At 41.5% G+C, this 27,022-nt stretch overlaps 1 protein-coding gene across 3 annotated transcripts in view; it reads left to right on the forward strand.

The window, feature by feature from the left end:
* The window catches only part of SRGAP1 (SLIT-ROBO Rho GTPase activating protein 1), a 142,427-nt gene that overhangs the window by 1,038 nt on the left and 114,367 nt on the right, over positions 1 to 27,022 (forward strand). The window lies entirely within an intron of this gene.

The raw sequence follows: 27,022 nt of genomic DNA on the forward strand, positions 1-27,022 counted from the left end.
ACTGAATGAGCCCATTCAGCCATCCCAGGAAGTATTTCAGCCTCGCATCTCCCGGCTGTATTGCATCCAACTATTGTGCCAAGGACAGCGCCGGTAGATCCTGGCTTGAACTACCGGCGCTTTCAGACCCTCGAGTTTCCTCGCCTTGCGTTTTCCCTCTGCTGGTGGCTTGGGCGAAACAAAGATTTGGGAAGTAGCGACATGGGCAGTAGGGTGTGGGTCTCTTGATGCACGTCCTTTTTTCTGGGTGCTCTCGGGGAAAATATTGCATAATACACCAATTTCAGTAAATCCGAGGATGCATGCAAACCTTAAATGCGGTGTTTAAAAAGCTACGCTACACCTAAACTCTGTTTATTAAAATGATGTGGGTGTGCTCTTCACATAAGGTGCCTTGATGCTGCCCACGGTCTGCGACGTGCAGAGATAGAGTATACCCTCACGCAGGTCCATGGGCTTCGGGAACAGCCTTCCTGCCCCATGCGGGCAAGGGCTGGGAACCTTCTAAACGAGGCATCTGAAACAGTATGGAAGGGACCACTCCTCAGCTGTTCAAAGATTTATTGACTTTGTATAACTGCACAATATTTTTTCCTCTTACTTGATCCAGTGAGATGAATTTTTCAAGACAATTCTTGGAGTTTTGTTGTGATTTTTGCTCTTAAAAGGAAAGAGGTAGCTTTGAGGGTTTTTCCTTCCAAAGCTTAACTTTTTGTGAAAAATATCTGTCACCTGTCTTTTTGGGTCCAGGAGAGGATCTAGGCTTGAAATAAGAGACCTGCCAGACAGGTGGGCAGTGAGGGGTCGTCTCTGACCTGGCAGGTAGGCCATGCTTTGAGTGTCTATCTGACATGGGCAGGACCAAGACAGCTCTGGCATAGCTGGTGGATTCACTGCCATAGAGCCCTTGGAGGATTGGTGCTTTTGCCTCTCTGTGGAGATGGTGCAGATTTGTCTTGGTCACTGAGCAGAAAAAATGTTCAAGATTTTAAGCTCCTTGCATAGTGTGCAGACTGTTTTCTGCCTCCTCCTAACTTGATTGTTACAGGCTGAGCCTTTATTTTCTGCAGCCAGTTGCTAGATAAGTCATCTCTTTTGAATAATGAAGAAAAAATACCATCCCTTCAGCTACATACATCAGATTATTTCAAAAGACACTGAAGATTAAGGTGTAAAGTACCTTTGATAACTTGGCTCTCCTTTGGTGTCATGGTCCCCCATCATAATTGGAGAGGGAAGTGGCGTTTGTAATTGTAGCTTAGTAGAAATTTTTACTTGCTTTGCTCCTTTGTGGTGGTCTGGGGCGTGTTCAGTCTGGTCCCAACTGTCTCGCCTGAATTGTTGATTAGCAGCTGTTTGAAAAAAGTATGCTGGGCTAGCAACTGTAGCTAGAGATGATTTTTCTTCAAGGAGCATCACAACATTGTATTTCAGGTGGTGTGAACTGTTTGTACTAAGACGTTTCAGCTCAGTGATACTGTAAAAAAGCAGTGATACTTCTCTGTGATGCCTTGAAAATATTTTTTGTATTGAGGGGTTCAAGGGCTAAGGAATCAACCCTGATTAGCCAGCAAGGTAACTTTAGGGGAATGTAAATGCAGGGAAGTCAGGTCCCTATATACTGCTTGGAATTTTGTATATTAGGGTAGGAGAAAGGGTGTGGCCAAACCGCTTTTGCTGCTTATGATTTATGGTGCTTGCAATGGCTAGCTGATTTCTCACTGCTGATGTGTTTAGTTGCCTGAAGGATGTGCACAACTGGGCAGCAAACTGGCCATTTGAGGTCCTCTGGACAGGTGTGCACAGAGGAGCGTAACGCCACGTGTCCCTTACCTTGTGAGGGTGCATTGAGCCCAGCTCGCTGAACATCAGCCTTAGGCATTCAGAAACTGACACTGATTTGTGCATTTGTAAATCCTGTCCCAAGATGTCTGAGTACTGATACTGGAGGAAGAGGGGGTCATAACAAATGTGGCTGATATGGTATGTATGTGGTGCCATATTTGGCAACGAGGCTTTAACACTGCCATTCTTCACATAGCTTTTCTGTTCTTAACTCCTCAAATAGGAAGCAATAACAGATGTTAATTGTTCTGCCTGGTTCCTGGGTGCTGTAAACTGATATCTTCTCCTTGGATTTTTAGCAGTATCACTAGGTTGGCTCTTGCTTTAGTGGAGGTCATACAGGAACAGTAGAAAGCCTGAAAATATTACCTCTTTGTCAAGGTGAAGTGGACAAGGTACTTCTGACTTGCTGGGCAGAACATTTTATTGCATATTTTTTTGCAGCATCCCTGTTCTTTAGCCTAACTTCCGTCAAGGATGTGATAATTTTATAGACCTTCTAAAGTCATTAGAGGTAGTTTTAGCAACCTTGCAACTAGGGTGGGTGATGGAACTAGAGCTAGAAGGTGGACAAATAGTTTTTAGATGAGCAACAGACCGGTGGTATAGTTCTGAGCCAAGTATTAACTTTCTGCTGTATGACCCTACTTAGATTAATACACAGCATTCCTTAACTCTAAGCTCAATTAACTATAGTAGCCTACCTTTTGTATTCTGAGGACCAGCCGATAATGTCGAGTAGTGCTGATGAAGTTACTAAGCAGTCCACAGCAGTGAAGAAATACTAGAGCATACTCTGATGTTTGTGTGGGTGTCTTGAGTATGATAAAGGGTTTGCTAGTGGTACCTTGAATACCTGGCTCACTTCAGAAATGTATCCCTCTGAAGAAGAAATCTGTTATAGTAGTGGAAGACTGGGGATGTACTGCTTCATAGCCTTCTGATCATTCAAGTGTTAAACCGACATGTTTACCTTCTTAAGACTTGTTACTGGCCTTCCATGCACAGGAGAAATGTTCTTTGGGTAGGTAAACATTGTACTGACTAATTATTTGGGCCTGTCCATTCAGTGAGATCCTCTGTATGGTTTGAACTGTTGAGAATCTTTGGAGTTAAACAGTCTTTTGGCCTTCTTATGCAACAGCATCTCCAACTGCAGTGGGCTGAGGGAAGAGCTACTTAGATGTTTCCTTTTTCCGCCTTTGTTTTTCTGTTGGAATTGACTGAGTGTAAATACAAGCCCAAAAACAGTTTGGGAAAGAAGACATTTCGCTAAGATCAATATTTTTGTGGTCTTCTTTGGAACAAAATGCTCCTATTTTTCCACCAGAAACAACTTGATAGCAGTCTGTATTACATTGCCTAATTAATTTTTATGGAAAATGAAAATTCTGAATTGTGAACTGAATTTCAACTTCATGTTAAAAACAACACTAGAAGCCTCTCTGAGAAAATGCTGAGTTCTGAAGTACAAATTGGGTTGTCATTTCAGTAAACTGATAGCTATTTTGAAAAAAATCTTTGTAATGAAACATTTGGTACCTTGGATGATGCCAGAATTCTTGAGGTTTATTTCAAAAAGAATCCGATGAATAGATGCCAGTTTTCAAAGTTCAAGTTTATCGTGTGGTTTAGCAGAAATTTTTCTGGTCCAAGATCTTGACCACACACAGAACTTTGTCTGATACAGAAAAGATATTGTTCTCTGAGCTGTTTTTCAATTGGAGCTACATGCTGTGTGATGAAGGCTAGTTCTTTACGTTTTTCCACCACCACATTCTTCCTGCTCTCTGATCTTTCCTTGCAGAGTACAGACTTCAGTTGTTTAGGTAAATATAATGAGTTTGTAGTTGACTGTGTGGCTGAAAGGGGTATCTGCAGGTTTAGATAGTTCAGCCGTAAACCAGCCAGGGGATTTCTTTGGTTGGTTGGGTTTGGGTTTGAGTTGTGGGTTTTTTTTTTTGTTAACCAACATCTTCAGTACTCTTACTCTTCTCAGAGCTTTCTTGAAATGGAAACTAAGGAACTTTGTTTAGTACAGCACTGTGCACCAAATTATTTAGAGCATGGGGGACCCTACAGAACGCCTGCTTCCCAAAGATTGAGGAACTTGAGAGGATTAGGTTTCCTAGTCTTTCTGTATAATTAAAGAAAATAATTATTTTCTATATAATTAAAGAAAAAAAAAAGCCTTTTCTTGATACCATTTGAAAATACAGCTAAGAGTCAGGAAAGTACACTTTCTTTTTCTTGGTTTGACCACACAGCTGGTATGTCCCTGCACCACATTGAAGCCACGTGTATTGTTTTACTTGAATTTAAAGGTGAATAAAATCTTGATTGCTATAGCACATATGAAAAGGTAAGCACTGAATGGATTGTCTGAAGAGTGTTTCTGGCAGTATGGCAATCCTAATGCATACTTAATGTGTATGTTTTGTGTATACTTGCATGTTTTTGTTACTCTCTGAGAAAGTTTTAATTCACCTCTGACTCTGAAGCAGTTTGGAAACTTTTTAGGATCACTTCTCTGAGGCTTTTTTTTTTTCCTTTCCAAATGTACTTTCTGTGCAGTTTTGCTGTTGCAGAGTAATGCTCTAAATCACACAAAGGTTCACTGAATTTCCTGCATTATCTTTTATTGGTCACTTTTTTATGAACTGAAACTCTAGTTGCTAATAAAATTAAACTTAAAACTTTGAAGTGGTTGCAGTAAGGCAGAATGGGATCCAAATCTCTGCCTATTCTCTGCATCAGATTTGACTTGAGTTAGGTTTTGCCTTTTGTGAAAACTGCTCTTCTTGTCAATCAGAGGTGATGGATGGTAGTGCTGGGAAAAAGTGGGTCAGTGCTGTTCAGACTGGATAAGAAATCCCCTGCTGACCATTACACAGCCTGTTAGAAATCACTGACCATGACTTGACAGTGCAGCCTATTTAATCTCTGTTTTGGACAGGGATGGACGTGGGGGAGAGCACAAATGGAGCCAGGCAGGTGTCAATGGAAGATCCTATGGTGCTTGTTCTTCCTTTTTTTTTTTTTTTTTTTTCCCAAGCCCTATTTACATCTACCTGTCATGCTATCCCACGTCTAACCTTTCTGGTCTCCCTAGTGGAAACCGCTGCTACCTTAGCTTGTATTAATCCCTATTAGAGTCTAATCTACTCTTACTGCTCGGCTTTCACAGAGTAAAATAGGCTTTGGAGTGTGGAGGTTTGTTTTTGTGTGTGAGCGATTAGGCTAAATGTGTACCAGGGCTTCCTGTGCTCTGGGTGCTGCCCCCTCTGCTTCCTGCAGGTTTTAGCCTCATGGCAGCATTTCCTCTGTGAAGGAAGCATTTCCTCTGACTTCTCCCACCTTGCCGTGTACTGACCCAACCCTTTCCAGGGATCTGCTCTGAGCTATCTGGGCTGATGTGAACAAGTGCTGACCATCTCTGGGACAAGTCTGGCTGACCTTGCTCTGGGCTGGTCAGTCTGGGAGCTGTGAGTCATGAATTGCCTGTTGTGCCTGAAATGATTTTGTCTTTTCCTTCCTCACTTTTTGTTTCTCAGGCACATTGCCACACACCCTGAGGTTCAAGAGATTGTGGGGGTATGTGTGTCTGTACATACGTATGGATGTGGAAGAAGAGAAACAGCCAAAAACTGGAGGCAGTGATTGAAGGTGCGATGACTGTCATCACTGCTTGCGTACCACTAACAGGGATGAGGCTGGTGGGTAAGCGGTACCAGATACTGTAGCATGAAGCACAGAGGGCCATAGCTGAGAGTGTAGGACCATCTCTTGGGTAAGAGGCAGAGCTGCCTGCACAGGAAGACTGCTTACTGCGTGTCTTTTTACATTACCAAGGCTATATCTGGCACCGAAACCAAAGGAGTTGGTTATCACTGCTTTTTCCTTTGTTTCCAAGACTTAAACAACTGCAGACTGTTCTGGCCATTTGTGTGGTGGCTTAGTCCTATGGGAGTGCTCTAAGACAAAAAATTCACTTTGATCTGTTGTACTGGAGCCATACTCCTGAGGCACCGCTTCCTCCGGAATCTAGTGTTTTCTGCAGCTTGTTGAAGTTATCTTCTGGTAGACATGAAGTGTGTCACAAGTCAGTTACAGCCACCTGGTAGGCTAAAGGTAGTGGGTTACATCTTACCTATGCTCTGCCTGCTATTCCATCTTGTCCAGGCAAAGCACTCATATTCTCAAGCTGTATTCTGTTAGCTTTAACTAGTAACTGATCAAGGAAAATCTCTTCAAGAACTTCTTCAGTCCACTCTGTTCATGTCGCTATTTCTCAGGCATATATCTACATGAATTTCAAGATGCAGTATTTAGTCTTGCATCATGCAACCCACTGGACCTGGATTTTACCTGGAGCTTACTGTTTGGTAAATCCTGAGATTGAGATGCAATCTCATTATGGAAAACGACAAGTGTTTTGGAAATAACCCCAAGCAAATCTAATGTTCTGTTTCTAAGAATTGTAAGAATTAGCTTGTATATGGGCATGACCATGACTTCACATTACTCTCTCCTAGTCAGTGAACGCAAACATGAACAGTTTGTCTTCTCTAGAAGGATTACATGCTTGTTTTAGTTCATGGTTGGCACAATAAAATAATCCTGGCTTTAGGTGCATGGGAATGAGGTAGGTGTTGCAGATAGGAAGGGAAAAACCACTAAATTCTCTCAAAAAATGTTGTGGAGAAAGCGTGTGCCTTATGATTTGAGACTGTAATAATCACATCTGTGAAATGCGTTAAAGATGACCTGTGTAATTTACTTCAGTCTCTATCCAGTGCAGGACAGTGCAGTTGATCCGACTTTAATGAAGTCTCCCCTAAGGTATGTGGGTTTTTTACCTGTGTTTACCTCGATCTTAGCATCTGGAGGGTTGATTTTAATTAGAGTGGTGAGAAGGGCGAAAAAAAAAAATTGTCTATTTATGTAGAAGAAGTTTCAGTAGAACTTGGTTAGAAGTGTGATCATGGATTCATCAGTTAGAATGCTTCTGTTAACTTTGTTATCTATTATTGACCAATAAAAAAAGTGTTTGAGTTTCAGTTGCAACCTCCTAAGACTTCCCATTATAGGTGTACTAGATCTGACAAGGGAAATGTATTAGCATATTAACCAAGACATTCTCAAAATATGCTAGACATAAGGGTTTTTTGCATTGTGAAATAGAAGTTACAAAAAGTATAATTAGAACACTTACAGTGCAGTATTTCTTGTTAGCTATATTGGGAATGAAAGGCAAATGCAGCTGGCTTAACGGATGATGACTTCCAGGAAGTAATGATTGTAACCCTTTACATAATTAACTGTTTTGGGAAACGTAACCTACTACTGCAAATTCATGTAAACTATCCAGACTCCTTAACTGACTCAGTGCTTACTCATCTGAATTACACTGTGTGTAAGATCTGCTAGCAGTTTGTTGGCCTTGTCTTACATAGGGAGTCTTCAACATGATGCTTGTTTCTCTCAGGGTTTCAGAAGTGGAGTGGTGAACACCTTCGGCTTTTCTCCGTATGTTGAACTAAATGAGACATACTGATCCCCTTTCACTTTCCAGTGTACATTCTTTCATCTGGTAAAAGAAACCAGTCTCCACTGTTCTAGCCAGTTCCAGAGTATCTGCTTTCTGAAAATCGGAGGAATCTGCTCATGTTTACAAACTACAGAGTACAGCAGAAGTCTAATAAGATTCAGTGATAGCTCTTGTACGGCTCTGTTCTTTCAACAGCCTGTCTTCTTTCAAGCCTTGCTGTTCTCTGCTTTTCCCCTCTGATTCTTTTTTTACGAGAAGAGAGGATAAACAATCTAAAGCATTAGGTCAGAGGCAAGATAAAATAAGTGTTCATTCAGTACCAAAATGAGCAGGCATCTGAATTGAAACTTTCTAACTCAACAATTAAGTTACTGTTTTACACAATAATAGAGAAACTGAAACTATTACCAGTCACTTAGTTGAAGTTTTTATAATAATAACAAAATTATCTGCTATTCTACTTGTTCTACAAAAAAAAAAAAACCAAAAAACAACCCACACTTGAGCCTTTCATCATACACTTCAATACAAACCTGGGTACCAAAACACTCTGTAACTAAGTTGCTAGGCATAAAGTTACTCTTATTCCTTTGCCAATATTTATACAGACATTGCAAACGTATACTAAAAAGAAAAAAGTTTTTACCCTTATTGTGGGATACTTAGCACACCAAGGTTGTTACAAGTGCTTAGACAGTACAGCAAGCTCTACCTCTTGCAAATCACTATTTGATGATGAATAGAAATAAAAGTGGATAAATTCTTGTTCATAGGTGCCTCATGGCAAATTGCTGTCTGCGTTCTTGGCATAAATAATACTAGTTCCATGAGGAACCAGCTGTGTAACAGAAAACTAGCTTTTGTGTGTGTTGTGATGCAAATGTTTAACTGGTATGTGTAAGAATTAGACTGAAGTTTAAGAACTTGACAACTATGCTGTTTTTGCTCTCCAACAGACTATTTGAGGATAAGAGCAATGTAATAGAGTTGTGTGCATTATGTGCCTTATTTTAAGCTGCCTTTATGTATTTGTGCTTTCCTAATTTTCAAGTAACAGTGCATAAAATTAGTGTGATTCTTAATGTCATGACAGAAAATAGAACCAAAGTGTTAATCTCCTCACATACCTTTGCATTAAAGTCACAACCAGGTGCAGAGTGGGAGAAGGTTCCCCTGTGCAGAATGATGAGAAATGAGGGAGCTTGCTGAAGGTAACAGCTCCCCACCTACTAGGAAAGGGGCTCCTCTCCTCCCAGGGTGCCCTGGAGGAGACCGGTGGCAGTGAGCGCTATCACTTCTTCCCTGGCAGCCTGCGACGAGCAGTCTATGTGCATCTGCAGCTGAGCTCATCGGATTATCGTTGAGTGTATTGTAATCCGTTAATTGCCAGCCACTTCTGATGACATGATATTGTAGCTGTGGGTCAAATCCCCTGCTTCTTAAGCAGTATTCCCACTGCCATCTTTAACTTTACCTGTGGGATGGTAAAATACACTACACCTTGTGAACTTGATTGTGTGGCTTTAATGAGAGAAAAAGCAGCCGAGAGTATACTGTTTCTTGTAGCTCATTGCAATCTAGACAGACAACTGTCAACAAACTTGTTTAAACTAGAACATATAAATTGGGAATATGGAATAAAACGTTACTTTTTCAGGTTTTTTTGGGGTCTGAGAGGTTCTGGGATGTGAGAACAACCCTCCTGTGAGACTTCTTCCCGCTTCAGGTGTCTTCTGCCAAGGTTTTAATGCATTGTCATAACCATTCTGAATAAAGGCACCTGAGGAAGATATATCTGGCTTTTTGGAGATGTCTCTGGTACTTTAAGTAAAGAAAAATATGAAAATGTTAATGGAAAAACTGTGGACAAGAAAAATAGTCTGTATTTGAGCACGACTCTAGTGCTGCTTCTACCTGATAAATATCAGAACAAAGGGAGGTGAATACTGAATTATATGTGGCTTCGGCTGACTGATCGTACATACAGAAAATTGGAGCACATTTTCCTTATGAGACTGCTTTTATGTCTAAAAATACCTGGTGAAGTATATGTATATTGCACTGGGCATGCAGGCAATGAGGCATGCAGTACTGAGAGGCTGCTGGAAGAGCAAGGATAACTCTTAACTACCAGAGACCAAGTAGCTAATGTGTGTAAAATTTGCTTTGCAGCTTTTGCCTGTCTTTCTGAACATAGAATGATTTTGGCTGGAAGGGACCTTAAATGATCCAGTTCTGACCTATTTCATGGGCAGTGATACCTTACACTAGACTAGGTTGCTTAAAGCCCTATCCAATCTGGCCTTGAACACTTCCAAGGATGGGCACCCACAACTTTTCTGGGCAACCTGTTCCTGTGCCTCAGCACCCTCACAATGAAGAACTTGTTCCTTATATCTGATTTAAACCTATTCTCTTTCAGTTTGAAGCCATTACCCTTCTCCTATGACTACATGCCTTTGTAAAAATTCCCTCCCCAGCTCTCTTGTAGGCTCCTTTTAGGTACTGGAAGGCAGCCTGTCTCTGTAGGAGAGGTGCTCCAGCCCTCTGGTCATCTTTGTGACCCTGCTTTGGACTTGCTCTAGCATGTCCACATATCCAGATCCTTCTTATGTTGGGGGCTCCAGAGCTATGATTCAGCATTCCTGGTGGAGTTTCATGAGAGCAGAGTGGAGGGGGAGAATCTCCTCCCTCACTCAACATGCTGGCCACCCTGCTTTTGATGCAGCACCGAATGTGGTTGACTTTCTGTGCTGCAGGTGCACATCACCAGGTCATACTGAGCTTCTAGTCAACCAACACCAACAAGTTCTTCTCAGGGCTGCTCTCAATCCACTCTCTGCCCAGCCTGTACTTGTGCTTGGAGTTATCCTGACCCACCTTCAGGACCTTATACTTGCCCTTGTTGAACAGGTTTGCACAGGCCCCCCTCTCAAGCCTGTTAAAGTCCGTCTGGATGCCATCCCTTCCTTCCAGTGTGTTAACCACACAGCTTAGTGTCATTTGCAAATTTGCTGAGAGTTTGCAAGCTTACACTCAATCCTATTGTCTTTGTTGCTAGCAATGATGTTAAAAAGCCGTATTCCCAATATGGACCCCTGAGGAACACCACTCATCACTGGTTTCCATTTGGATATCAAGCAGTTGACCGCAACTCTTTGAGTGAGACCATCCAGCCAATTACTTATCCACCAAGTGGTCTATCTGTCAAATCCGTGTGTCTGCAGTTTGGAGACAAGGATGTCATGTAAGACAGTGTCAAATGCTTTGCACAAGTCAAGTTAGGTGACATCAGTTGCTCTTCTCTTCTCTACGAGTGCTGTAACACCATCATAAAATACCCTAAGCTTCTCTGGCACAATTTGCCCTTATTAAAGTCACGTTGGCTGTCACCAATCGCAGTATTTTCCCTGTGCTTTAGCATAGTTTCCAGGAGGATCTAGTCTGTGGTCTTGCCAAGCACCGAGGTGCGACTCACATCTTTGGGATAATCATAATGTTCAAACGCTTCTTGAGTTCTGTCAGGCTTGATGCTGTGACCACTTCTCTGGGGAGCGTGTTGCAGTGCAGAAAAACCCTCTGGGGGAAGAATCTCTTTCTAATATCCAACCTAAGCCTTCCCTAACACAACTTCAGGCCATTCCCTCGGGTTCTGTCACTCATCACCACAGAGAAAAGATCAGTGTCTGTCCATCCACTTCCCCTTACGTGGAAGTTGTAGACTGCAGTGAGGTCTCCCCTCAGTCCCCTCTTCTCCAGGCTGAACAGACCAAGTGCCCTCAGCCACTCCTCATACGGCTTCCCCTCAAGGCCGTTCACCATCTTCGTTGCCCTCCTTTGGATGCTCTCTAATACCTTAATGTCTTTCTTATATTGTGGTGCTCAAAACTGCACACAATAGTCAAGGTGAGGCCACCCCTGTGCAGAGCAGAGCTGGACAATCCCCTCCCTCGACTGGCTGGCGATGCTTGGCCTGATGCCCCCCTCCCCCCCCTCCGGACACAACTGGCCCTCCTGACTGCCGGGGCACTGCTGACTCATGTTTAACTTGCTGTTGACCGGGACCCCAGGTCCCTTTCCATGGCACTGCTTTCCAGCATCTCATTCCTCAGCCTGTACATACATCTGGGATTGCTGCATCCCAGGTGCAGAATCCAGCACTTTTCTGTTGTTGAACTTCATATGGCTGGTGATTATCCAGTCCTCTAATTTACTGAGGTCTCTCTGCAGGGCCTCCCTGCCTTCGAGGGAGTCAACAGCTTCTCCCCCTCCCAGTTCTGTGTCATCTGCAAACTTGTATAGTATCGCCTCCAGTCCAGCATCCAGGTCATTTGTGAAGATGTTGAAGAGCACAGGGCCTAAGATGGAGCCTTTGGAACCCCACTAGTGACAAGTCACCAGTCTGATTTTACCCCATTCACTGTTACCCTCTGTGCTCAACCCGAGAGCCAATTGCTCACCCACCAGATGATGTGTTTATCCAGCTGTGCTGGGCATTTTGTCCAGAGGGATCCTGTGAGAGACAGTATCGAAAGCTTTACTGAAATTCAAAAAGATTATATCAGCTGGCTTCCCTTGGGTCACCTAGGCAGGTTACTTTGTCATAAAAGGAGATCAGGTTGGATAAGCAGGACTTTCCTCTCATGAAGCCATCCTGGGTGTGACCAATGACTGCAATTCAGGTGGTTTTCAGTACTTTACAGAAAATATCCATAACTTTACCAGGCACTGAAGTGAGACTGACAGGCCAGTAGTTTCTGCTATGAGTTGTCAAATGGTTGGCTCAGGGAGATTCCAAGCACGTGCTTTGGTAGTGGCCTTCCGGGCAGTTCAGTCTAGCTCTGTGTTGTTCCCTTGTGATTCCAGGATGTACACAGGGGAGGTCTCTGCTCATGTTTAAGAGGACAGACTTCCAGGCTACAGTAGCAGTTTTCAGTCTTCCGAGAGGGCTCAAAGAGGCTTAGGGTGAAAAATATCCCATGGGATTAAATCCATAAAAGAACCCTAGCTCCTGTGTTTGCCTTTCAGATGCCACATTTAGTTCCCCTGTGGCTGCTGCCTCACTTCGGAGGTGTCTGTGGATATGTTTATGTGACTGCATATACTGGCCTACATGTTTATTCTGCAGTATAATTTGAAACACAGCATCTCTAACATCGTTCCCTTATTTATAGACCAGAAACCACCTTGCCTCCAGTTGGCAGAGACAAAAGTGCCTGCCTTGTCCAGGCTGATGTCATCTGAGTTGCCATCAGAGTAGACCTAAAAATGTTAACTTCTGCTGAACCATGTGAAAATTTGTATGAAATTGAGGCATCAGGGATCTGGTGAGTCCATCCTTCTTAGTGATCGGAGCATTTGCATGAGGAATTTGGTTTCACATCTTTATCTTACTCAAACCTTACTCACACCTTTATCTTACCCAAAACTGAGTCTTGAATACAGCTCACTCACCCTCCAAGTCGTTGGTCTGAGAATTAAGGGTCTGAGTATTCTGGTACAAGCCTTCCTGATTTCTTGTTTGTTGAAGCTCTCCTGATTTTTCCTAGACTTAATGAATATTTAATTATTTACAGAGTGATTATGAATCCATTGCCTGGTAGTTAAAGCAGTCACCTGAGAGATATGGGTCTTGCTATGTATTCCAGCCAGAGTACATTCCTACTCTACTTCTATTTTTAAAGAAATGGAAAAGGAGGAGGACTGTAGAATTGAGATATTTATGTGACTATTCTAATTTAAGAATACTTTATTAATCTGGAGGGGGAAATACACAGAGGATACCTTATTTATTCATCGCATATGGTATACAGTATACAGAAAAGAAAACACAACCCTTTCCTTTGTAATGATTTTTAATCTGAATTCCCTGCCAGCATTTATGGTATTTTTTGGCAGATTAGTTTTGCAGACAATTTGTGAAAAAAATGTTTGCTCAGAGTTGTTTGAAAGGTTCACAAGTGAATGTTTGCTTTAACCTTTACTTCAATGACTCTTCCTGCAACACTCCCTCCATATAGCATAGTCAGTCCTCTGTCCCATGGCAGTTCTGCTCCCCAGGTGCCTGAGTTGCAGATTCACAAACAGCTTCTTTTGCAGCCACCAGAAACTTACCCTGCAAATATTCCTGACTTATTTCATGTCTGTGAAGAGTAGGCTTTTGTTTGGGGGCTTTCTTGAGGGCAGAAAAATCACCTCAGCTGATGTTTAAGGAGGAAAGAAGGGCAGTGGGTCTGCAAATATTACTGAGGCAGTTCTGCAGTTGTTAGTCAAATAGCAGTGAATGTTTTGGGGTTTAGTGACTAGAGGTGAATGTTTACAGTGCATTAATATAGCTGTAAGGAGGAAAACTGAAGAATGCTTTACCAATCATGACAGTTGTATTATAGAATACAGTTGCAGAATTCCTTTACAGAACTGTATCGCAGGGCAGCAGACAGTCCTTCAAGAAGCCAGGGTACTTGTTACTGATTTGGGGCTTTACTTTATGAGTGTATTAACGTGCCTGTTCTTTACTTGTACTGCTGCAGCTGTATGTGGTAAAGTCAGGTTGTGTGAACAGCTGTATGCAAAGTACTGTAGCTGAGAATCAGGCAAGAAGATGGAAATGTCCAAATCCTTTTTAACTTAATTTAAAAGGGGATTTAAGACAACCCTTCAGGTAGGCTTCTGAACTTGTGCACTGGCATGTTTTGCAGTGGAAAGAACAACTTGTTCTTATTTCTGTTCTGCACTCCACTTGATTATCCAATAATTTATCTCACTATTCATTTGATGACTTTTTTAAAAAAAATTGTAATTGACTGTTGGATTAAATGAACAGCTGATGTATTCTGAATCAGAAGTAGTTCCTACTGGATAAGAGTATTCTTATGAGCTTCAGAGATACTGTAAGTAAGGAGATAGCATATATGTGAAGACTTAATAGAAACTTCACATCCCTATGTAATCTCTTGTTTTTCCAGTTGTAATATCTGACTTGCAGAGCACATGCTGTTTACATTATGTGGCTTTGTTTTTGCTTAGCATTGCTTGTGTTAGGATATTTGAAAGTTAACGTAAATACTTTTTTATTATGTCTCTGCAATTAGTTTTTTTCTTAGTTTGTAAGATACCAGTAGTATGTGAGATCATGGGATTAGCTATGATCACTGAAAACTCCACCTTGCTTGTAGGTCTCTTTGCAAGATACTCTGAAAAAGAGCATTTTAGGTTACAGCTTGAACATTGTGTAGTGCAGTGGGGATTCAGACCCGTTACTAGGATCATATGAGCCATTGTTCCTATTACAGTGTGTTTATAACCTTGGAATCGCCCCTTTGAATCTCATCTCAAGAGTCAGTGATTTTAGGAAAACATACCTCTTCTGTAGTTCTTGTGCAAACAGACCTGAGTTAGTGAAAAAAAACCCCAAACATCTTTGGTCTCTGCTAAGTCAGACTCTGATCTAACTTGAGCAAGAGGACTTAATTTAAAGAGACATTTTAATTTCAGGGAACTGAATGGACTGCCAAGTGTCTCCTTAAGTTGACTGAAGGTAGGTGTACTCACATCAAAAAATGAGTTCCAAGTTCCTCTACTTTGATGAAGACTTCACAACATTAAATGAGTATTGATGAAACCGGTGTTTTTCTTTGTGAATTTTATTTTTCCTGCGATGGCTAAGATTTTTGCCAGCATTTAGTATTTAGGTGGTTTTCCAAGTGATGATGTGGGCCTTGCTGAAGCAGTGCTCCACATAGATGAGGTGGAGCTGGAACCCTTAAGTGCTGAGGAAACTTTTTAGTTGTGTGTAGACATGTCAGTGTTCTCTGTTGAGCCTGGGCTACAGGAAAAGCTTGAGACCCTCTGCAATAAAATTTCAGTTAAAGCATTAGGTTTTGAATGTATTTAGTGCTCTGAATAGTTGCTAACTAATGCAGGACTAGAGGCACAAATGAAGTGGTACTGCTTTTAGAAGCAGAATAATAGCTGCTGTGTATCCTGTTTAGGCACAGGCTTGTTTACTTCGCACATACGAATTTGTTGACCTCACTAGAGCTCTTAACCTTCCTAGGGCCACTAATCTCCATAAAGTCTGCAGGATTGGGCTTAATTTTGTCATGGGAATGAGCAAAAACAAATGAATAGAACTATGAGTCATCATTTTTTACAGTATAACATTCAGACCCAGTCCCACAGTCAGTGTGCCTGGCTGATCTTTTCTTGAGAGCTTGTATGATCTGACCCATGCAAGTCAGGGAATCCCGACTTCTTAATGGCAGCAGAGACTATTCTGAAATGAAGGAAATGTAATGCAGAGTATACTGGAGCAAAGGAAGAACTGTCACTTGACTCAGATCCAACTCCCAAGATAAAATCAGTGTAAGTCGTTGACAGGATGTGCAGACATTATAGCACATTTCAGTAGTACTCAGTATGCCTTGTGAAAACTATAGTGGTCATGTTTTCAGTTTACTGACTCTTACTTCCTTTTTGCATATAGCTTAACTAAAGCATGGTTCAATAAAATAAACTTGCTTTTAAAATTTATTGGAGGCACTGAATTGTGGAGGTAATGGAGAATGATGTGAATGTCACTTTCATGTCTGCACTATGAAATGCAAAAGCACAAATGTAGTAACCACAAGGCCCTTTTTGATGTTTTAATCTCTTAAACCTTTGAAATGTTGGTGTGCTTGAAAGGGCTTCTAAATCCATTGGTTAGTCTGCTCGGTCTCGTATTGTGTTCAAAATCATAGCAGATAAAGGAAGAGTGATCAGAAAGCTTAATGCAGTCAGAGCGTCATGACCTGTTATGTAAAGCAACATTTGGCAAGGCCTTCCCAGCTGCTGTAAATGAATGTTAACAGCATTTTATCATCTGCTTTCACTGTCTTTATTACATAATCTGAATATTTATGGTCCTATTAATATGTTTAGCTGTGAAATTGCAATATTGATGGAATGGAGGTCCCATAGAATATTGAACAAGAATGATTTTTGTCTCCTGAACAGAAGTTGTGTTAATATTAAAAAGCTTTGAGTTTGTATTTCAAATAAGTTTGCTGAGTTGCTTTACAGGTGTATTATTTCTTCCCTAAATTATTTATTTCTCTAAACATTGTCATAGGAAGAGTATTTTGGTGACAGGATCATGTTGCTGAACATCATCTGTGTATAAAATACATAACACTAACCAGAAAGTGATGGATTTTTTTTACTTGTAATGCAAGGCCTTGAATCCATAGTGATGATACTCTGTAGCCTTGAACAAACATAGCCAACCTAGACCAGATCCAGCCTATCAGAATCACCTCCATCCAGAGAGCTGCTCCAGGTAGGATTCTGGGTCAAGCTGTGGGCCAAGTTATTTTTACAATGTGTGTAGGGAGGGTTGTTGTTGTTTTTGTTTGGTTGGTTGGTTGGGTGGTTTTTTTGTTTTTTGTTTGTTTGTTGATTGTTTTTGTGTAACCAGATTCTTACTTTCTCTGCCATAGTTCCTCACAAACCTACATGCCTTCCTTGTGTTACAACTTCCTTTACTGTTGTCTTGTGACCTGAGATGCATATCAAATAACTGGGGTATGTGTTCACCACATTATATGGTTGGGGACTGGTTACAGATGCTGTTCCACTACTGAATGTGCATTTGACTCTGTCATGGTCAAACTTGGAATTACATGTAGGAAGGTAATATGCTTGGTCAAGAGATGAATGAGAAGCTGTAAGGCATTTCCCTTGGGAGCCCCTTAGATTATATCATGTCCCCAAAGAGAACTGAACATCGGCGTTTCAATAGTCAGCTGCAAATTTCTAACAAGATGTGTTCAGCAGGTTGACACTGTTGTGGTCAGTGGCTCCCACCTATGGAATTTATGAGTGGTATTGATATTGTGGTTCTTTATCATCCTGCAGGCTAAATAACTCATTTAGCTGCAGTCTCGTATTTGCAGGTTGCCTACAAAAAGCAAACCTGAGAAAGTAAGTTTTGCATTTCTTTTGAGTGGGATGAACTTTTTGGTCACTTTTACCTCGGAGTGAAAAATCTGTAGCCTGTCTGAAAGCTGCTGTCCTAAAGGTCTTGCTACTGACTCCCAGAGTTAGAGTTTGAGATATGCAGCTATTTGTGGAGGTCCCTTTTGTTTCCAAAAGTCTTGTGGGTGGTAGTGCAAATCCTGTGGTGTGTTCTGACACTGACATGTGTCTAATTCTGAGTAACTCTGTCTCATAATGGTCTGTATGTCCACCCTCTCCACAGTTCAAACCTCGCAAGCTGGTACAGGAAGCAGCTGCACATGACTGTAAGTGTACAAAATCTTAGAAATGTAAAGATCAGTGGGTTTGGAATGTTAGAATTGGAAAGAAAGTTTAGATTAACACATTTTTTAATAGTATTTTGTCCCCAAGCAAGGTTGTCATAGTTACTGCAGAACTCCAAATGGACTGTCTTCCCTTGTGGGTATTAGAGATTTAAATATGTATTGTTCTTCTGGGCAGTAGTATTGAGCAGTCAAGTAAGGTTCATAATAGAACAAGGAAACCTTTAATTAGGACAGGAGTTTCAATTGCATTCTTTTTTGCTTTGTGTAAGAGAAACTCGTATTAAATCAGATAAATAAAAGAATGGATGGGGTGAAGGAAGTTTGGAAGAAGCACGTCTGTTTATAAAGTTAAGTGCTGAGTTTACAATAAACCAGAAATTTTTACTTGGGAAGCTCTTAAAATAAGATTTGCCTTGTCCCCTTCCCTGAGCATCTGAGTCAAGATACTTACAATGTTTTTCAACTTATTCAGTGGTTTGGCTTGAGGTTTTCTTGCTCATTTTAATTTTTCATACAGGAAATACCTTTATTGCAATGTAAAATTAATAGGAGCGTTTACACTGTTACAATATTTTGGATTTAGGTTGGCACATACATTGTAATTGCATTCTTCCCTGCTCATCTTTATACTTAGTTTGTGTAATCTAAATACAAGGCAGTATTTCCTTTAAATATGAAGAATGGCAATAAATCTTTTCTGGTATGTTCTGGGGTGTACATTGCTCTATGTTGTTGAGGTCTTGAAGTCAATAACCTTCTGTACAGTCTCAGCAAGCTGCCAGTGTGCAATAAATTATAAAACTGGCACCTTTAAGGAATAGTAGCTTTGAAGGTTTCTTAATTTGTCTATGAAATTACCTTCAGCAAAAAAACTGAGCTTTCGTCTCCACTTCTAACAGATGCCGGTAAGAGGAAGCCTAGCAGATTTGAAGCTGATTTTCTTTTGCGCTGGCTTATCTAATGTTGGCTTCTTATGTGTGATGAGACAATTGAATAATCTCCTATATTAAAATGAGTTCTTTAAAGGAACACCTCAAAAAGATGGTTGTGCTTAAGCATTGGCCATCTGTCCTATGCCTGTCCTCTGCCGTTTAAACACCAAATCCAACAATGACAAAAGACTGCTGTTGTCTGGGAAACAATTGATTCTACTCCTTGTTTGGGTGGGAGAGGTCTCGGACATGGCTTGAGATAGTCCATTTCCCTAATTATCTATCTCTGGGTATTTTACAGCCTTCTGCTCTTTCCTATCAAGAGATCACTTTCCAGAGGAAAATGTCCTTTTAAAGGACCTAACAAAACTTGCTAAAATCAGAATAAGGCAGCTATTGATTTCATTGGACTTCGGTCAGGCTTTTGAAAAAGAATGTCGTAGCCCTTTATGTGAAATAATTGATGCGATCTTCGTTACTCAAAACTTTATTTTGTGGACTATTCTAGAAATGTAACATTCCATTTTTACTGTGTGAGCAGCAAACTCCATTTAAGTGCAGAACACAGTGCTTCTTAGTTGTAGAGGTGCAAAGGATACTTCATAGTAGCAGTGTATTTAAATCTCCTGCTCTGACCCACATCTTGCATCCCCTTTACTGCATCCCAAATGAGTAATATATTTGCCAAATAAAGCTATTGTCCTCTGTCCCCTTGGAACAACCTCAGCTGGCATGTGGGATTCTTTACCAGGAAGGAGAGGCAGGGACATTGTGTTGCATTTATAGAATGTGTGGCTACATGGCTCTTCCTGTTGCCTGACTTGGTCATGGCTGGTTCTTTTTTGTCACAAGGATCGGTAGAGTAACCTCATGTAAGGGAGACAGTAATAATCTGAGAGTGGAAATTTAAAAAGGTATTTTTTTTTCCCTGAATATCAATTAGTGCCTGTTGAATCTTGTTCTTTCCATAGGCATCACTGAGAAGTGTCTGGCTCCATCTTCTCTCTTCCTTCCCTCTGTCCCCCACTGTATATTTTTGCTTATTGTTAAGATCCACCTTGAACCTTTTCTTCAGAATGAATAATGGTCTAGTGCTTTAATCATTTTTGTGGTCCTTTGCTGAACTCATTCTAGTGCACCCATTGTACTGGGGAGCCCAGAATTGGACAGAGCACTGCAGATGAGATCTCAGCAGTTCTGAGCAGGGACAAAAAAAATCACCTTCCTTGACCTGCTGGCAGTGCCTTCCTAGTGACAGCACAACCATATGGCATATCAATGTGCTCTTCTCAGTTTTGTGTTATTAGTAGGCTTGCTGAAGATGCACTTTGACCAGTCATCCAGGTCATGTTATAGAGTACTGGCCCCAGGATCAGCCCCTGGAGTATGCCACTGATCACTGGCCTGCAGCTGGACTTCATATTGCTGATCATAAACCTTTAGGGATGACCGTTCAGTCCACCCCAGTGTTCATTCATCTAGCCCATACTTCTATCCATTTTTCTATGACATTATTGTAGGGGAACAGTGCTGAAAGCCTTACTAAAGTCAAGATAGACAATATCCACTGTTCTTCACTAATCTGCCAAGGCAGTCATCTCATTGTAGAATGTTATCGGGTTAGTCAAGCCTGATTTTCTTTCATAAGAAAATACTGACTATTGCATACTGACTATTCAAAATCACCTTCTCGTCCTTAACATGTTTGGCAACTATTTCCAGAATTACTTTCTCCTTCGCCTTCCTTGGGATCCGGGTGTAATTGGCAGAACTGTAGTTCATGGATCTTTCTCCTTTTCCTTCTTGAGGTTAGGAGTTGCATTTGCTTTATTCTACTTCTGAGGAACCTTTCCCAATAGCTGTGACCTTTTGAAGATAATCAAGACTTGCCTTGTAGTGGCATTAAGCAGCTTTCAGCATTCATTGGTGGGGCCCATCAGGTCTAGTGGATTTAGGTACATCCAGTTTGCATGTTTGCTAGACTAATTCACTTGTGCCAAGGGTAAGTCTTGGTTGTTCCTGACTTTCTCTTAGGTCTCAGAAACCTGAGAATGCCAAAGTGGAATCTTGCCACTCAAGTCTGAAGATGTCATTGAATATCTCTGTGTTTTCTCTGTCCTTTGTCACCATGTTCACTGCTCCATTCAGCAGTGGCCTTACATTTTTCCCTTGTCTTCCTTTTGTTGTTGATACACTTGCAGAAGCCCTTCTTGTTGTCCTTCATGTCCCTGGCAAGATACAATATTGGACAGGCTTCTGCTTTCCTGACCTCCTCCTTGCATGCTTGGATGGTGTCTTTGTATTCTTCCTGGGTTGCCTGTCTCTGTTGCCTCCCCTCATATGCCTCCTTACATTTGAGTTTTGACAAGAGCTCCTTATTCATCTATTTAGGCCTTCTGCCACTCTTGCTTGACTTTCTTCTCATCAGGGCAGACCATTCTTGAGCTTGGACGAGGTGATCCTTGAAAACCAAGCAGCTGTCCTAGACCCTCTTCTCTCCAGGACAGTATCCTGTGAGCTGCTAGCAGGTCCCTGAACAGACCAAAGTCTACTCTACTGAGGTCCAGGGCTGTTGTCCTGCTATTTGTCTTATTCCCTCCTCATATGATCCTGAACTCCGTCATCTCATGGTCATTGCAGCCATGACCACTCCAGCCTTCACACTCCTGATGAGTTTTTTTCTGATTTGTAAGTGTGAGGTGAAACACAGCATCTCCCATTTCTTTTTTTATTGATCACCCATGTCAAGAGGTTATTATCAGGGTAGTCCAAAGACCTCCTGGATTGCATATGCTTGCCCTTCCAGCTGCCTGTATCAGCACCACAGCCTCACTTCAAACATTGACTCTCCAGAGCTCCAAAGTACTGACTCTCCAAACTCTTGCCAGGTTTTTCAGGCATGGAGGAGGCAAACCATGTGGAAGGGTAGCCATCCTGCCTGTCCTGTGGCCACGTGTGTTTTTTCCAGGTGGGGGAGGTCAACTGCCATCTCAGTTTGCTCCAGTGGAAGGGGCTTGGGAAGTTGCCCCTCACTAGTTGGTTTAACCTAGTTTTATCAGTATTGTTATTGGCATTCTTCTTGGTAAAAAGATATTTTTTCAGTTGCATCTGGGCTTATTTGGTCTCTTTATTGGAGAAACCAGTGGTACTGTATCCAAGGGAGGAGACTTCTGTCCAAGGTCTCCATCCCTCCTAACTGTCTCAAACCTAAACACTGACCTTGACCACTTCCGGGGATGGGGCAGCCACAACTTCTCCAGGCAGCCTGTTCCTCAGCATCCTCACAGTGAAGAATTTCTTCCTTATATCTGCTCTAAACCTACAGTCTTTCAGTTTGAAGCCACTGTGCCTTGTCCTGTCACTAGCTTGTAACAAATCTCTCTCCATCTCCCTTGTAGGCTCCGTTCAGGTACTGGAAGGTTGCAGTAAGGTCTTCTGAAGCTTTTAATTCTAAAGGATGAGCAATCCCAATTATTTTAGCCTTCCCTCATAGAAGAGGTGCTCCATCCCTCTGATCAAGCTGGTGGCCATCCTCTGGACTCGCTCCAACAGGTTGATGTCCTTCCTGTGCTGAGGACCCCAGAGCTGGATGTAGCACTCCAGGTGGGGTCTCATCAGAGTGGAGTAGAGAGGCAGAATCCCCTCAAGTGACCTTCTGGCCACCTGCTGCTTTTGATGCAGCCCAGAATACAATTGGCTTTCTGGGCTGCAGGTGGACATTGCTGACTTATGTCCAGCCTCTCATTCACCAGCACCCCAAGTCCTCCTTGGCAGCGCTGCTCTCAATCTGTTCATCCCCCAGCCTGTATTGATACCGGGGGTTGCCCTGACCCAGGTGGGTCTTGTGACTGCTCTTCAAGTATCTGTTAGATTAGGAGATTTTGTTTGCCTGTTTTTCCCCAGCTCCAATATAAATCAGTTTCTCACCTTGATCCAAATAGGACAGATCACATGATGAGGAAGTACGGGTGGGGAACGTGTGCTTATTTCCTACAACTTAGATCACATAATTAAATCAAGCAGGAAAATACTAGTATATAGCTATTAAAGCTATAAACTGCACTGATACTAAAGATTTTGTGAATTAACCTTTTTGTTTAAGTAGTAATATTTCTCTCTAAACTTTTTAAACCAACCTTGCACTGAGTAATTTTAGAATGAATTCTTCAGGGTGAATTTAGTATAAGAATGTTCCCAGGTCAGTGACACATGCTGATTATAGTCTTTGCAAGAATTTATGAACAACTGGGGGGGAAAAAAAGTGTATCTTCCTTCTTAATTGAACCCTTGAAATTCATGCCTACAAACCAAATGAAAATGGAAACTAGACATCTTGTCAGCAAATTGCAAGCTATCAGTCACAGCTACGGATGAAAGCTAACACGACCTACATCTGTCGTGTTGCTACAATGGTGCCGGCATTACAGTTCCATTGTTTAGGTTTAGGGTCAAGCCTGTTGAGACCTCTTTTTATTCAGCCTTGAATGTATCCATTTTCATTAAGTTTTTCAAAGCCATATGAAAGACTCAGCAGGGCAAGATGTGGCGATGCCGAACCTAAGTTAGTCTTGCAGCTATCGAACTGTCTCCTAGTCGCAGATGGTCACTGCGATTGTCCACACCAATCTACCACCAGAGCTGCTATTGAAAGGGCACAAAACTGATGGTACAAAGGGACCCCTTTTTTCCCGCCAGTAAATGAAGCTAGTGTTGCTCTGAGCCGGCATTGTCAGAGGTTTTGTGCAGGAGAAGAATGGTTGTTGACAAACCAGATTCCTTGCTGAAAAATGCTACTCTTATTCCCTAAACTTGGAGATCTTTCCTTCATAAACTCTGACTAATATCAGACTGGCATTTTGCAGACTGTTTTCATTGATTATTTGTATGATGGTTATACTGGGAGGTCTAATGCTGACACCAGTAAATGCAAGCTTGTTAATAGGCCTAAAGAAGACACACTTCTGTTTTGTAATTCCATTAGAAGAAAATCTCTTTGACTGTACACTGTTAAAAAGAGCCTTAATTGCCACATTTCTGTTTTCAGTACTCAAATGTTAGCGGCCTTACATAGATCAAAGAAGCTTGTCCTGTTGTCACTCTGAGTTATGTAACTTGGTTAACCAAGTACCAAATATATTGTTTTTCATGCTATAAAAATGTAAGGTTTTAGAGCTAGTAAGTGAATCTGCCAAGTCTTTCTTATTGGCAATGTGAATGTGTTCTTTGTTTTGTTTGTCTTTAAACAGAACTGCTTTTTCCATTTTCCTACTACCATTTTCTACCTATCGTTTTCTTCCTTTTCTGGTACGATGGGGTGAAAGGCTCTGCACAAATGACCTGCCTGTTTTTTAACAGCCTAGAGAAAGTTCTGGTGAGATTAAAATAGTTCTTGCCTGAAAGAACAATAAAAAGCAATAAAGCTGCTTCCTATTTTATGGGATCCTTTTACCACTGGCAAAGGAGCTCTTAAAATTCAAGTGACCACAGTGATGAAATGGATGCTTGTTCCTGAATGTGAAATATCAAGCCTCTTTGAAGACCTGTTGAATTACCCCATAAAGTTTAGAATTTGTACTTTAATTGTTAGGGTATGTGGGGTTTGGGGTGGGTTTGTTTGTTTTGGTGTCCGTCCCCCCCCCCATATTCCACTGAAGCTGCCCACTGATTAGCCTCCTGTGCTGTAGTGACCTTTTCAGCCCCCCCAGGCCCTCAGTAATTTCTGAGTAGCCTGTTGCCCCAGGAATTTCATAACTCTCTGAGTACATGAATGTTTGTTTGTTTGGTTTTGTGTCCTTCTAGCCTGGAAGTCTGTAATGACATGAAATGCCTTGGCCAAACAGGTGTAACTTACAGAAGAGTATATTTCTGCATGTAAGAGGTAATGAACCTGATAATGTACTTCAGTTTGTAGTCACTAGAATGAAATACTTCTGTGCCAAAGATGGAACTGAAAAATAGGAATATTTTTCCCATAAGATGAAAATCACCTGCAGAGGGATTGACTTGACTGTTCCAGAAACTTCCAACTTTCTTCTGTCTTGATTATTCTGTTAACAGGGTAATCTAAAGAATGATACTTTTAGCCAGGAAAGGGATGAATACTGATGATGTTCAGATTTTGTAAGAACTGAAAGGAATTTGACACTGACCTTAAGCTGAGTCACTTGTGTAACTCGTCCTTCTTAATGACTTTGGTCAATATGTCCTTGCATCTATGATCATGCTTTCTGCTGTGTTGCTTACTTCCAGCACTGGTATTATTTTCCCATTTCTGCCTTACAGAATACTGCATGCAAATGATTCCTTAAACAAACATGATGTAAATTATTAGAATTTCTGAATAGTGACTTCCTGGAAGCTTTGTCCTGTTGGAGAGATGGTTTCTAGGCTTGTGGTTTCCTTTCTCATAGCTAGTATGTGTTTATTAGGATGTCAGTGTAGCTTATGCTGTGTATTTTTCAAGCAGAAGCTTTTCCCTATTGTTTCTGATGTAACAGGTGCTGGTAGAATAAGCAATAAATGTGCTTGAGTCAAGCAGTACAGATTTCACATATTGAAAGCCTTGTGCAAAAATAAGTCCACCTCTGCAGGTCATGGACTGCAGAGCTCTGAGGGGTGGGAGCAGGGAGTGCTGGGTATGATACTTGAGTAATACGATCCCAGAGCCTGGCCCCTCCGAAGCAAGGTGGAACCAGCTGTAGCTGCTTCAGCAGCCTCTGTGCCAGGTGGTCCTGGCACCTCCTCCGCATACCTGATAGGTGAAAGTGCTTTTCTGACTCCAGTTGCTTCTGTGTTCTGGGACCCTACCATGTACGGATAAACTACCTGTCAGTGAACTGGTCAGGTTTAATTACTAGTTTGAGTAATACTGAAAAAGAACTGGTTTGGATTTTTCATAGTCACTATCAGAAAAGAAATGGCACTTCAGCCTGCCTTTTCAGCTTCAGTCCATGGGTTGCACCAACACAAGTACTAACTGTGTTTTATTTCAAGATGTTGTTTTCTGGCTTTGCACACAAAGTCAGATTTCTAAGAATAAACAAAAAGCTCTGGAGTACAGTATGCTCTGGTGAGGGAGTAGTTCTGCTACATCTGGACCAGTTGTACGTTCTTTGTCTGGTTTCCAATACAGCTGTAAGTTAGATGAAACAGCAAATACAAATAAACTGTTAGAAGATCTAAGGGGTCAGGTCTGTTTTGGGTCATGGTATTTTCTTTTTAGCCTTACGTTGCAATAAAGGAAAATCTATCCTATTAGTTATCTCACAGATGTTAAGGTAATAAATAAATTGTGCTGGCTTCATAAATTATATATATATATATAGCAACAGTATCTTGGGGGGAAAAAAAAAACCTTAACCTTGGGTTAAGGTTTGGATGCCTGAAGAGAACTCTTCCTCCTTTGTGAGGAATTACTACTCTGCTCTTGAGGGCAAAACCAGCGTTTTGCTGTTCACACTGCAAAACTAAGAACGTTTACATTGTCCCAATGCCATAGGAATATTCTACCAATGACCTACTTAAATGCTCAAAGAGATTATGTTTGCACTTCCTTACTGTTCTAGTGTTTTTTATTAAAATGTTACTTTCTTACCCTGTGCCATTTCTTTTAGAAGTTACTTGTAAAATCAAGTTTGCGATTCCACATACAGCAGGCTCTAAGGTAAATGGCTTCTGGATGTTCACAAACTCCGGAACAGTATAGGATTTTTTACCTTATCTGAGGACATAGCTAAAGGTCCTGCATCAGCTTTAGAGAGGTATCACGTTCTACAACAAATTTAAAATGTCTGTTAAGTGTTCTGTCTGCATTTCCTTCAAGACACCAATTTCTAATAACCTATCTTGCATTATGACTTTTCTTCAGAAGAAAAGGAGAGATTCTACTCCAGGTAATTGCGTTCACCCAGACCATTGTCATACTGTGTAGGAGCCTGAGGGATGTTTTAGCATTCCAGCCTAGCAGGAAAATACAAGGTACTAGAACTTGGGGCTGTTGCTACATGAGCGCTTTCAGTGTGAGGACACTTGAGAGTTCATGAGCTACTTCTAAGGGGATCTGCAGCCAGAAAACTAGGAAGACAAACCTGTTGATTATGGGTTTATATTTGCTGGTTTTATGTACCTTTTCTGCAAAATACTTGTGGAGTTGCTCGGCTCAAATGGGACTGAAATGCAGTGTGGCCAGGGTACTGCATATTTCTGCACGCCTCAGCCTAGAATATATTTCAACTGCTAGGACCACTTCTCACTGCTCTGTGATGCTTCCTTTCTTTTACGTTCACTCCTTTTTTGCACGCTGTGTCTCAGAGGTGGCTGTTGCTACCCTTTTGCCTGAGGAATGCTGGCAGAATCTCACCTCTGAGCTTCTCCATCTGAATCCTTAATCA

The sequence above is a fragment of the Empidonax traillii genome, unplaced genomic scaffold, assembly GCF_003031625.1.
Source record: "Empidonax traillii isolate 1590-97213 ecotype Southwest subspecies unplaced genomic scaffold, ASM303162v1 scaffold221:size740363, whole genome shotgun sequence".
Lineage (NCBI taxonomy): Eukaryota > Metazoa > Chordata > Aves > Passeriformes > Tyrannidae > Empidonax > Empidonax traillii.